At 47.6% G+C, this 13,702-nt stretch overlaps 1 long non-coding RNA gene across 1 annotated transcript; it reads right to left on the bottom strand.

Moving 5' to 3' along the window:
* Window positions 1-5,019: 5,019 nt before the first annotated feature.
* On the bottom strand, window positions 5,020-6,868 carry LOC123087360 (uncharacterized). The gene is made up of 2 exons (XR_006441318.1): window positions 6,163-6,868; window positions 5,020-5,275 (listed from the first exon to the last, which is right to left on the bottom strand). It is a non-coding gene; the product is annotated as an uncharacterized lncRNA (long non-coding RNA).
* Window positions 6,869-13,702: the final 6,834 nt, after the last annotated feature.

Genomic DNA, 13,702 nt, shown 5'->3' with positions numbered 1-13,702 from the left:
ATAAAACAGAGTTCACAGAGATATCTGATAAAAAAATACCATTAAATGCAGTTGACAACCCTTTTGGTACATCTTGTTTGCGAAAGCATCGTGGAGGAAGTCGGCAATAAACCTACACCAGTTCATGTTCTTCACATTTTTCAGATTCGCCTGCACCACACAAAATTTCAGGGCAAAAAGTTTGCCACATCAGAAATCAAACGGAATAAAAACATTGAAAACACTGGCAGACATTAGCTTTACACATGACATCGGAGCCAAAAAGTTTGAAGGAAAATAAAGTAGTAAAGATGGATCATTCACTAGGATGGGGAAGCATTTGTTGCTTGGGCGAAGAGAAGTGGTCGGCGCAAAAACAGCTGAGATGAGGTACATGAGTAGCTTCATCTTGAAAACATCTCCGTGCGTCGTCATGGCCTGCAGCGAATCTGCCAGTGCAGACGTGTTCGGCATGGACTCCAATCCAGGAAACAAACGGGCGAACAACGCTTCCTCGATCTCATTATTGACCTCGTATGGGACTTTGATATGTCCACGAGGCACACCCAAAGTGCAGAACACGGATTCCTCGTTCAACGGAAGTCTTCCATATCCCGGAATCACGAATTCCCTGGAGGCAGGCTCGTAGATCTCACTAAGCCAGTCGCATACAGGGCTAACAAGGTTCGTGCACCGGACATCCATCAGAGCCTGCATACCCATCTCAGCAGCAGCTCCCTTTTGATCGTTGATGAATTTGTTAATCAACACAGTCAGGCGTTCTTGGGAGGCTCTGTTGCGAATACGTTTCTTCCTCTGCAAAAATCAGACACAAAGTGATCAGTTGTTGCCATGTTTTGCAATGTCATGAAAATTTAGTTCATGACAGACGACTGCAAAAGATCTAGGTGCCAACCAATAACATAAATCAGGAGGGGAGGGTGTGGACAGTTACCTCATCACCCTCTTTTCTCCGTCCAGTTGCCCGATTACGCTGTGGTGGATCCATGAAATCATCGTCATCATTTTGATGATCGCCACGAGCCATTCTGCTGATGTAGGAACAGACCAAAATGTCAAGGTGGAAATGTAAATGCAAGAGGTAAGCATTTGCCACCTAACAGAAAATGTCAATTAGTGAATGCAAAAATATAGCATGAACACACAAGCGGCCCCCCTATGATTGTCGAGAACATAAACGTGGCAAGTAAGCACGTTGGTTACGCTATCAAGTAAAAAAAAGTGTACATATGATAAATGCACTTGAAAACAAAATGTTGAAGTTGCCATGTTAGCCCAAGATAGTACAAAAAAGCAATGAAACCACATCTGAATCAATAACCTGAAAACTGGCACAGTGTGTTCATATATCACAAAGTCATTGTGGCAAACGAAAAAATTGCGTCCGCAGTACAATGAAGTTGCCACATTGTACTGACTGTAACATGGCAACAGACATGATGTGGTCAGCCAAAAAACTTGCCACATGCAAAAACATATATATGGCATCTGGCACAATTGGTATGCAAATGTGGTTGCCATATTATGCAGCCAATTTGCCACACTGTCATATCTGCAGTATGGTAACAGACATTGTATTCACATTCTATTTGCCACATGATTATACAATCCAAGTGGCAAACATGCACACTTGATGTGCACATTAGTTGCCGTCCAGTGCAGCTGGATGCTGAAACTGCATTGACTATCGATTGTGGCAACTATCAAAGTGTGGTAACTATCACAAATAATTCAGAAAAAACTAGATGTCACAATGAAAAAGCATGTGTGTGGTTACTATCATAGTAATTCAGCAAAATTCAGTTTGCCACATGGAAGAGCGTGTGTGTGGCAACTATCATAGTCATTCAATAAAATTAGTTGCCCCATGTGAAAGCTTAAATGTGGCAACTATGACAGTCATTTTCAGTAATTTGTTGCCGCAAAGGAAAACACGTTTGTGGCAACTATCACATTTGTTCAGGGAGTTTAGTTGCCACACATTTGTTCACGTTCAGTCATTCTACCAAGTTCGCCTCATACTACAGTTTCAAAACCAACTAACTAGATCTAGGTTTCAATGGCAACTACTTCGACTTCAAAATCACCCTCAAAATTCTCGCACGAACTGACTGCAAACACAAATTCGAATCAATGCGCATCAAAACAAACCGGGGGACAACTCCCAAATCCATACGCAAGACTAGTGTGTGCCTTCGAACAGGCATAACCACACCGACGATGCCGCCACGGCGGCGGCGACGAAACTGCCCAGTGCCACCAAAAACGACTAGCAGACAACTTCGGCGCCGGCGGGAACGCCGACGCACCGCTGAATCGCCAGAATCTCTACGAATCGATCTAGGAATCGAACAGGGAGGGAAGGGGGGAAAATGCAGGAAGGGGTTGCAAGAGATGTAGCGAGCATTACCTTCAACCCGCACGCGTTCCGGCGAAGCCGCTCCGTTCCGGCGAGCACCACCGACGGCCGCGAACACCGTCGATTGTTCCGCCTCCGCCGCCACCTTCTCCCCTCGCCTTCTCCTCCATTGGTTTGAAGTGCGAGTGGGTTGTGCCAGTAATTGCGCCGCGGGTGAGTAAATGGAATCGTGAGGGAGAGGGTGGAGGGGTGTGCGACGTGTTTGACGTCAACCGCGGTCGGAGTGTGGCGTGCGGGCGCATGGCAGTTCCACCGCACGCCTCTGAGTGGCAACCGCTGACCACGGGATGGCAACCACCGTGCGGGCGAACTGACTCGCACACCGCACACGAGACTCGTCCTACGTGGCGCCGAAAACCGGCCTGTTTGTTCCAAGATTCGTGCACACAGTTGCCAACGGAGATGCTTGCGTGTGGTCGGGATGATGAACGCCCACACGTGTGAGCGTTAACATTTCCGCATTTTTATGCGGGCGATTGATTGTATTTTGCCTCCTTCCTTGCTTAGTTTCCACTTCTACGACGGAGGAGGGGAGGCAGCGCATGATTTTGGCGCCAACAAGCTGTAAAAACTGGCGCCACAAGTGCTTCCTCATTCCCGCCATTGCGTTCCAATCTCGTAGCTAGTGTGTATATATACATGAGGCGTTCGAGGCACAACACAATCAGCAACACGAGCAGTCCCATGGCGCCAACACATCCTTACTTCATCTCCTCTATTCCCCTGTCCGATGACGATGAGGCGGAGGTGATTAACATCATCGACTCCGACGGCGGCGACACCGTCGTCTACCTTTCATCGGGTGAGGAGGACAATAACAGTTCCTGCGGCGATGATGGCGCCTCCTTCCCCAACGGTGCTTCCAACACCAAGCCCGCGTGCACGGCCACATCCTTTGTGGCCGGTAGCTCCAACATTGGCAGCGACTCCAGCGGCCCTTCCAACGTTAAGGCTGCATCCAACATCGCGGCCACGTCTTTTGTGGCAGCTAGCTCCAACTACAGTGGCGACTCTGACTCCGGCTCCAACTCCGACTCCGACTCCGACGACACCAGACCGACTCAGCAGTCAGCACTACAACTGCTGGCACAGAGATGACAACATCCATCTTGTAGAAACCGATGGAAGGCTCCTCGGGGAGTACGCCCCCGCACACGTACCTCCATCTGCGCTCTTGATTGAGTTTCTCAAAGGTAGGTCGCCATTCCGTCGTGGCGAGCTGACATCACGTATCATCGGCGATAAGAGGAGGTATCTCCAGAACAAATTCCGTGACATGTGCGAGGGCAGCTGCAACAACCGCAGTTACCGCAAACCGAGGAGACGGCAGGAGAACGAGCTCTTCGAATGCTGCAAGAGGGAATGGCCCCACATCATGGAACAGGCCCGCGCGTAGCTTGAAGATGAGCAGTAGTAGGCATGGACACGTACTGCTAGTTTAATCGTCCTTTGTCCGACAGTAGTGTTTTCTTTCTTTCTTTTTTTCATGTCAGTACTCTTTTCTTTTTTTGTATTGGAGCTTTTGTTCGTGATATAATATTTAATCAATGATAAAGTTCTCCTACTGCCAAAAAAATAGTTCCCTGTGTTTCCCGTATGTATTAACGCTTGATTACCACATGCTTGAATTATCAAACTACTTTGTGTACACTCAGACTACTTCTCTGAACTTTGTGAAGTAAGTCTGTACATTCAGACTACTCTAGTTTTCTCTGAACTTTCTTGACTTTCTATATACATTCAGACTAGCACGAAAGGAAAACCAACAAGCCATTGTCGTCCATGTCAATGCAGTGTGAATGATGCAATGCCAGAAGCCCATAATGGTCCTTGTTACTCTAGGCCCCGATAGTTTACTTTTTTTTTTCTTTTTCCTTTTTTAGGGTAACCCCCCGATAATTTACATGAAGCCATCAAGAAATGGAAATGTCTATATGGTATGGATTATACAAAATACATTTAATATACAGAGAATAGTTGTGAAGGCCTAATTAGTGGAAGTTTTAATGAGAATAGTTGTGAAGGCCAAGTATTTTAAATTGAGATACCCCTGCCAAATCAAATATCGCTTATGAGTATCCTTAAGCAAGTTCCCGGATAAATGACTAGTACAATAATGAGAGATTAAAACATAACTGAATATAAGTTCAATATGGAGAAATTGTTAATCAGCGGGCATTGATCAAAACCATGAAGCCTTATTAACTAAGATAATATTCACATCTTTTTTATCTGAAAAATCTGGATTTTATTCTGTAAGCATTAGTTCGACATAACTAACCCTTGAATCGCTCTCTCTAGATTTTGCTTCGAACACTGAAAGAATTATTTTGCTGCATGTGAACATAGCTTTGCACTAGTTCTGAGAGATGCACCTCTATCTATGTGATATCCAATTAATGGCAGTTCTCCAAGAACATTGTGAACGTGGGTTGTAAGCCTGTAATCCACAATGAATCAAATTACCGATGAAACCACAAACCAATCACAAAAAATAAAGAGTAGGCGTCATGGTCTCTCATATCTACATCAGTAGAATAAATAATGAGCACAATAAATAGCCTTGATCTCTATGCATGAAGTTCAGCAAAATATGTGAGTTAAGAGGCCAAGTTCAGAGAGACCCAATATCATTAATACTTGAATCAATCATTCAGACATGTCCCACCCGGACCAAAATTTGATAACACCAGTAGTAACATAGATAGAGTATATATAAATATCGAGCAGAATAGAAACCAAAATAACCAACTAGCGAATTGTGGCTTAATATAATAGGCCCCACTTCCGGTGTCTTCCTGGTGTTGCTGTCTTTTAACACCTGTAAACTGAACGCATTTCAGGTTCGCTCCAGTTCTGCAACAAATGGGCAAGTGAAGAAAACTGATAACTGCATCAATAGATTGTTATCAAAAGCTTGATTGCACAAAACCTATTGCGAGTAATTAATTATGAACATGAGCGAGCCAGGATATAAGATGCATTACACACACACACATAGGGAAAAACAAATCTAAGACTGCATCAACAAGATCATGATAGTGTATTAAAGTCGAATTGATGTTTGGACTGCTCAGTTTTTAACAAATTAATATAATATCAAAACTAAAAAGTTTCCATCACAGAATGGAAACATATACTATGATAATGAAGTCATCAGACTTGCTTAAATAATAATTCCACTCGCTAAAACAGGGGCATGTAATGGAGTTTATATAGCATGGAACATTATAGCCTTCGACGATTGCAACAAAAAGTTGGTTACACAGTTTCAGTTGACGGGGCATTAGCTTTTTCTCCCTTTGCATGGTGCCGCTGGTTGGCACCCAAAAATAGTGACCTTCACCAATTTAATATTTTATCGGCACTGGTGTATATATTATATATGCTTGCAGTATATCTCTTTTGCCACAAATGGATGCAACAATTTTTAAGCAATGTAATAAGCCATGTCAACTGGATTTATATTTTACACAACAAGATATGAGCTCATATATCCTGAGGAAGTTCATATTTCCACTGAAATAAGTAACCAGGTAGATCTTAATTCTACATGAGCATTATGTATATATGCTAACTATATAATCAAGTTTGTTACTAGATAATTTTACCCAAGATGCATGGTCTCATTCCCGATTGCGAGCTAAAAATCGAAACTAATTCCTGACAATCAACTATGAGACCGGCCATGTATAGAATATTAAGTAGAGGGAGCTAGAGTAACAAAACTTTGATCAACTGACCTATATATCATGACTTCAGTCGAGACAATTGATGAGGGAGTTCGTCACCTCCTTTCTGATATCAGCCAGCCGTAACAAAGCCTTTAATTTTGCAATGTGTTGCTTCTGAAGTTTGGCATTGAGTATCCTGGCCTTCTCGTCAGGAAGCTTCAGGAACGGAGACTTGAACAACCCAGGATGTTTCTCCTCTAGGGCCAACACCTCTTGCCCAAGGTGCCAATAAAAATCGATCTTAACTTGGAATAGCTTCTCCGCATCGCTCTTAGTCAGAGCATGTTCAGCGATCTCAGGTTGAATCAGAGCAACTTCAGTGGCCTCAGGTTGCATCCTAGGCTGCGGCGCCTCGGCCGACCTCATCCTCTTGGGCTCGACAGGTTCTGCATCCCACGGCCTTCCTCTTGGGTTCGGACCTGGGCGGCGACTCGGAATCTGGGACCGTGTCGCCTTGCAGTGGCGGCTGGTGGATGTTATTGTCGTCCGGCACCACATTGTCCCCCGCCCCCTCCTCCTCCTCCTCCTCCTCCTCCTCCTCCGATTCTTCATTGCCCCCCGTCTCCTCCTCCGATTCTTCTCTTAGAGGCTGCTTCTCCACAACTTGGTGGTCAGAACCGTCGGAGGAGGCGTCTTCCTCGGATGAGCCGTAGGAGGATTGCGGGGAGGCCATGAAGCAGCCAACAGTGGTTAGGGTACGTCTTTCGAAATCTATATCCCTCTTGACAGACGACTTTGTTTTCCTTCTTTTATTTATAGATAGATAGACAAAAGATCGCTACTTTCCCCTCGTAGGAAGGGTGATGACCACGCCAGAATCGTAGCCTACCTTGTGCGCCGATATATATGCTACGGAGTAGTATAAAGGTAACGAACCTTACTACAATCCTAAACATAATTATTCCAGAATGATAATATTCCGAACGTTAATTTTTCTAGTTTCCCGGACGGTCTTATCATCGTCCATCGCAGCGTATGAATCTTAAATTCAGTTGCAGTGCCACATTAGATGTTCCATCGTTCATTGTAGCCATCGCCCTTCCAGAATGCGCACTCCCCATGTAGGCCCCCTTTTCTCTCTCCCTTCTCTGCTCCCACCAACTGCCCTCGGCAGTTTCTCCATTCCCCTCTCGCTTTTACTCGCTCTCGGCTGGTGTGTGGCGACTCCACGGCGGAAGGGTCACGATCGTCTATTTTCGATCACCCGAAGTCAGAGCCATGTAGCCATCTACTCCGCCGCACTAACATTTCCGTCTGTGCATGGTTTTGCCTACTCTCCCCCTTGTTGTCCCTCACGTTTCAGTGCTAGGTTATAGTGGTGAAAGTAGACATCTATGTTTGTGTTATACACACCTCTCGTAGGGCGGCTGGTATCCACATATATAGATTACAATGCTTGATCATCAACGAAGATCAAGAGAATCCCTAGCCAAATTAGTACATATCCGGTAGGTGACCATATGCCTATACAAAGTCATCTATACAAAAGGAATACATTAACACCCTCCCCCCCCCCCCCCCCCCCCCGAAGAGCTGCGACGAGAATCCTTTTGTCATAATGTCGGCGTACTGATCCAATAACACTCGGCTACCACATGAGCAACAACACGGTACTCTGCCTTTACACTGGAACGGGATACCGTGGTCTGGCGTTTGAATGACCAAGAGACCAAAGTATAACCGAGATAGACACAATATCTAGAGGTCGAACGTCTGGTGTCGGGGCAGCGGCCCAGTCAGCGTCAAAGTAAGTTGTGAGAGAGGCCGATGATGAGCAGGAGATGCGTAAGCTAAGGTCAAGTGTGCCCCTAATATGCCAGAGGATACGCTTGACCAGGTGCAGATGCGGCTCGCGAGGTGCATGCATATAGAGACAAGCCTGCTGAACAGCGTGGGCGATGTCGGGTCGCGTGAGTGTCAAGTACTGTAGAGCTCTAGCATAGATGAGGTACTCGGTGGGATCAGTAAGGAGAGACCCATCTTGCGCCGAGAGCTTGCATTTGGCATCAATGGGAGTAGCCGATGGATTACGATCAACCATGCTGGCACGTTGGAGAAGATCAAATGCATACTGTCGCTATGAGAGCACCATACCAGATGTTATTCATGATGTCGAGGAAGAATGATAAGGCACAAAGATCTGTCATGGCAAACTCGGAGTGAAGATGCTGAGTAAGATGATGAAGGACCTGATCCGTGGAGGCAATGATAACAACGTCATCCACATATAGAAAAATGTAGGCAAGGTGACGTCCACTCTTATAGATGAACAGTGAGATATCCGACTTGGACGCGACTAATCGCAATCGGTGTGCAAAATGAGCAAAACGCTGGTACCAAGCATCCTGAGTTTGCTTGAGACCGTAGAGCGATTTGTGGAGACGACACACATAGTCGGGGCAGCGAGCATCGACGAAGCCGGGAGGTTGCTGAAAGTAAACCTCCTCATCAAGATTGCCATTAAGAAAGACGTTCTTGATGTCATGCTGGTGGACCGGCCATGCCCGTGAAATGACAAGGCTGAGGACGATGTCTATCGTGGCCAGCTTGACCACGGGGCTGAATGTCTCATCAAAGTCGATGCCAAGATGTTGAGAGTAGGCACAGAACACCCATCGAGCCATGTAACGAGCAAGGTTGCCATCAGAATGAAACTTGTGCTTGAGCACGAGAAGGTCGAGGAACAAGTGACCAAGTTTTGTTAGAAACAAGAGCATCAAATTCCTCGAGCATGGCCCGACACCAGTGAGGGTCATGGAGAGCACCCAGTATGTTTTTGGAATGGGATAGGGAGTGGAGTGGGATGCCCTAAGGTTTAGACGTTGTGGGTTGGAAGAGCCAACGTTTGGCACACGTGAGCATAGTGTGCGTGTTACTCGGCGACGGCAGACGGTGAATGATGACGGGCGGTGAGGGAGTACAGGATTAAGGGGTCCTCGGCCGGCCGAACTATTAACATGGGATGGACTATTGGGCTATGAAGATACAAGACAGAAGACTTCTTCCCATGTCCGGATGGGACTCTCCTTTGCGTGGATGGCAAGCTTGGTGATTCGGATATGTAGATTCCTTTCTCTGTAACCGACTTTGTATGACCCTAGTTGAGGGAGTCCTGGATTAAGGGGTCGTCGGACAGCCGGACTATATACTTTGGTCGGACTGTTAAGTTATGAAGATACAAGACGAAGACTTCTTCCCGTGTCCGGATGGGACTCTCCTTGGCGTGGAAGGCAAGCTTGGCGATTCGGATATGTAGATTCATTTCTCTGTAACCGACCTTGTATAACCCTAGCCCCCTCCGGTGTCTATATAAACCGGAGGGTTTATACTTCTAGGGTTCAGCCACAACAATCATAACCTCATAGGCTAGGCTTATAGGGTTTAGCCATTACAATCTCGTGGTAGATCATCTCTTGTAATACTCATATTCATCAACATGAATCAAGCAGGAAGTAGGGTATTACCTCCATAGAGAGGGCCCGAACCTGGGTAAACATTGTGTCCCCCACCTCTTGTTACCATTAGCCTTAGACGCACAGTTCAGGACCCCCTACCCGAGATCCGCCGGTTTTGACACTAACATTGGTGCTTTCATTGAGAGTTTCGCTGCGTCGTCACAAGGAGGCTTGATGGCTCCATCAATCATCTACAACAACGCAGTCCAGGGGGAGATCTTCCACCACGGACAGATCTTCGTATTCGGCAGCTTCGCACTGCGGGGCAACTCGTTTGGCCATCTAGAGCAGATCTATAGCTACGCCCCTGGCCATCAGGTCAGATTTGGAAGCCTGAATTTTGTGGACGATATCCACGGAGACTTGATCTTCGACGGATTCGAGCCCATGATGGTTGTCCCCGGCCACCACGATGAACATGACCTAGATCTCTCATCTGGCCGCGCTCAGGAGATAGTGCCTGTGACCGCTCTGGCCCTAGCTCCGGAGCAGACTGCGTCGCCCGAAGATGGGAAGCTTCACCCCGACACGGAGGTCGCAGACTTAGCGGCGCTCAAGGCGCACACAGACCTAACATCGAGCTGGGCTTGTGTTACCGGAATCTTGGACTCGTCTCCGGCCATGGGTTTCGGACCGCGTGCATCCGCGTCCATTGAACCTGATTGGGCGCCGGTCTTGGAGTTCAGCTCCGCAAACATCTTCCAACACTCGCCCTTTGGCGACATGTTGAACTCATTAAAATCCCTCTCCTTGTCGGGGGACTCCCGACCGAACTATGTCTGGCTCAAATGGGAAGCCGACGATGAAGAATTTTGTTTCCCACCCACCACCCACTTTATAGCCACTTTCGACGACTTAACCGACATGCTTGATTACGACTCCGAAGACATTGACGGTATGGACGACGATGCCGGAGAGGAGCAGGAACCACCGCCTACAATGAGTTGGACAGCCACCTCCTCGTACGACATATACATGGTGGATACACCCAAAGAAAACAATGGAGACGATGAAAATCCAGTCGAGGATAAACCTCCTGAGATACAACCAAAGCACCGACGTCAGCGGTGCCGCTCTAAGCCACACCGTAGCAAAAACAGCAACACCGTCACAGGAGAACATAACACTCCGGATGATGCCGAAGACAATTAAGACCCCGTAGAGCCAACCTCCGAATAAGAGGAACGGTAAGATGGGCAAGGTAGCCCTGATTAACAGGCCGCAAATGAAGATGCAGAGGATAGTAATTACCTTCCGCTCTTCGAAGACGAGGTGAGCCTCGGCGACGGAGACTTTATCGTGCCTGAGGAGCCCGTCGAGCAGGAGCGCTTTAAGCGTCGGCTCATAGCCACTACAAGGAGCCTGAAACTGAAGCAGCAGCAGCTTCAAGCTGATCAATATCTGCTCAATGAAAGATGGACTGATGTCCTGGCAGCCAAGGAATATGGCCTCGAGCGCCCAACCAAAAGCTACCCAAAGCGCAAACTGTTACCATAGTTCGACGACGAGGCGCTGGAGCCCGTCCTACCAAGGTACAATGCGGCTAACCGACCACCACGTGGCCGGGACAAAGCGGCACCTCGAGCCGAACACCAGTCCGCACTACCTCGCTGAACAAACAGAAATACAATAGCTCGGGGATATACACATGACCTGCGACATGACTTGGAAAACAGAGCAGGTCAGACAAGATCGATCTATGGATCATGGGGGAGTGCCCCAATGCACGACGATGGCCACCCGGCGGAACATGACAAACATAAGCATGTCCAGGCAAAAAACACAGATGAACTCCATCCGAGCTACGTCACGACCTGGCCCGATATAGAGGCGCCGCACACCCCCTTTGCTTCACTGACGAAGTAATGGGACACGATTTCCCATAAGGGTTTAAACCCGTGAACATCGAATCATATGATGGCACAACAGACCCCGTGGTATGGATTGAGGACTTTCTTCTCCATATTCATATGGCCCGCGGTGATGATCTTCATGCCATCAAATACCTCCTGCTCAAACTCAAGGGACCAGCTAGGTACTGGTTGAACAGTCTACACGAAAACTCCATTGGTAGCTGGGAGGACTTGGAGGACGCCTTCATCGACAACTTCCAAGGCACATATGTCCGACCTCCGGATGCCGATGACCTAAGTCACATAATCCAACAGCCCGGAGAGTTAGGCAGGAAATTCTGGACTAGGTTCTTAACTAAAAAGAATCAGATCATCGACTATCCGGACACCAAAGCCCTAGCGGCCTTTAAACATAGCATCTGCGATGAATGGCTGGCCAGACACCTCGGCCAGGAAAAACCAAAGTCCATGTCAGCCCTTACGACACTCATGACCCACTTCTATGCGGGTGAAGATAACTGGCTAGCCCGCAACAACAACAGTACAAGCGAACCTGGCACTTCTGAAGCCAGAAACAGCAACGGCAAGCCCCAACGCAATAGACATAAGCGTTGAAACAACGGTGACAACACCGAAGACACGGCGCTCAACGCAGGATTCAGTGGCTCTAAGTCCAGTCAGCGGAAGAAGTAATTTAAGAGAAACAATCCGAGCCTGTCCAGTTTGGACCACATACTCGATCGTCCATGTCAAATCCACGGCACTCCTGATTAACCAGCCAATCATACCAACAGAGAGTGTTGGGTCTTCAAACAGGCCGGCAAGTTAAACGCCGATAACAAGGAAAAGGAGTTGCAAAGCGATGACGATGACGAGGAGCCCCGGCCACCGAACACAGGGGGACAGAAGAAGTCCCCCCCCCCCAAGTCAAAACGGTGAATATGATATACGCCACCCATATCCCCAAGAGGGAGTGCAAGCGTGCACTCAGGGACGTCTACGCGATGGAGTCAGTCGCCCCAAAGTTCAACCCATGGTCATCCAATCCGATCACTTTTGATGGCAGGGACCATCCGACCAGTATTTGTTATGGCGGTTCAGCCGCACTGGTCCTTTACCCAATCATTGATGGATTCCACCTTACGCGAGTCCTCATGGACGGTGGCAGCAGCCTGAACCTGCTTTATCAGGATACAGTGTGCAAAATGGGTATCGATCCCTCAAGGATCAAGCCCACGAACCACCGTTAAAGGTGTCATACCAGGTGTATAGGCCTGCTGTACGAGCTCAATCACACTGGAAGTGGTCTTCGGATCCCCGGATAATTTCCGAAGTGAAGAGTTGATCTTCGATATCGTCCCCTTCCGCAATGGCTACCATGCACTGCTCGGACGAACCGCATTCGCTCGATTCAATGCGGTGCCGCACTACACCTACCTCAAGCTCAAGATGCCCGGACCACACGGTGTCATAACAGTCAATGGACATACGGAACGCTCACTCCGTATTGAGGAGCACACCGTGGCCCTTGTAGCAGATGTACAGAGCAGCCTTTTTAGGCAGAACCTCAATTCGTCAGTAAAGCTCCCGGACACCGTCAAGCAAGTCGGAACTACTCTGCAGCAGGACAGTCCAGCTCGTCCAGAGCGTGACTAGCAATTCGGCCTCCGTCCCAGTCCCAATCAAGCGGTGACATTTGTGCCGCGCATACATAACTACACACTTAAAATACCATGGGCATGGAAGGAGGCAAAGCTAGACCGTGATTCATAAGGCGGCTCAACCGCCCCTAGATCCGCATACCTTCACTTTTTCTTTTTCATTTCAGGTCATTCTCTTCCCGAGGCTTTTTCTGGTAACCTGATCATCGGACCTATCACAGGACGGATACACCAAGAAGGCAAGGAGCTTTGACATATAAGGGAACCCCAAGGTGGTCTCTGCTAATGATTGTTATACTTGTTTTGAATACCCGCACGCAGCTCGCCCTTGGTCATTGCATGTCAAATAGCCTTACTTGCTTATTGCATTACTTGTACAAGTATGCCTTGACGTATTAATCAAACTACAATGGAAAATAATTTGTGGCGTCAGCTTATTACTTGATTTTTCCTTGTCTTTGTATTTTTTATCAATCACACCAGTACACTCTGGTACGCATTACTTCGCCAGGGCTTCATCATGCCCTGCAATACGGCAATAAAGTCCAAACAATTTTACAGTACAGTTTGGCACCCCGAA

The sequence above is a fragment of the Triticum aestivum genome, chromosome 1B (assembly GCF_018294505.1).
Source record: "Triticum aestivum cultivar Chinese Spring chromosome 1B, IWGSC CS RefSeq v2.1, whole genome shotgun sequence".
NCBI classification, from domain to species: domain Eukaryota; kingdom Viridiplantae; phylum Streptophyta; class Magnoliopsida; order Poales; family Poaceae; genus Triticum; species Triticum aestivum.
Note: the sequence above shows the minus strand (reverse complement) of the source record. Positions and strands in the feature narration are given on the sequence as shown.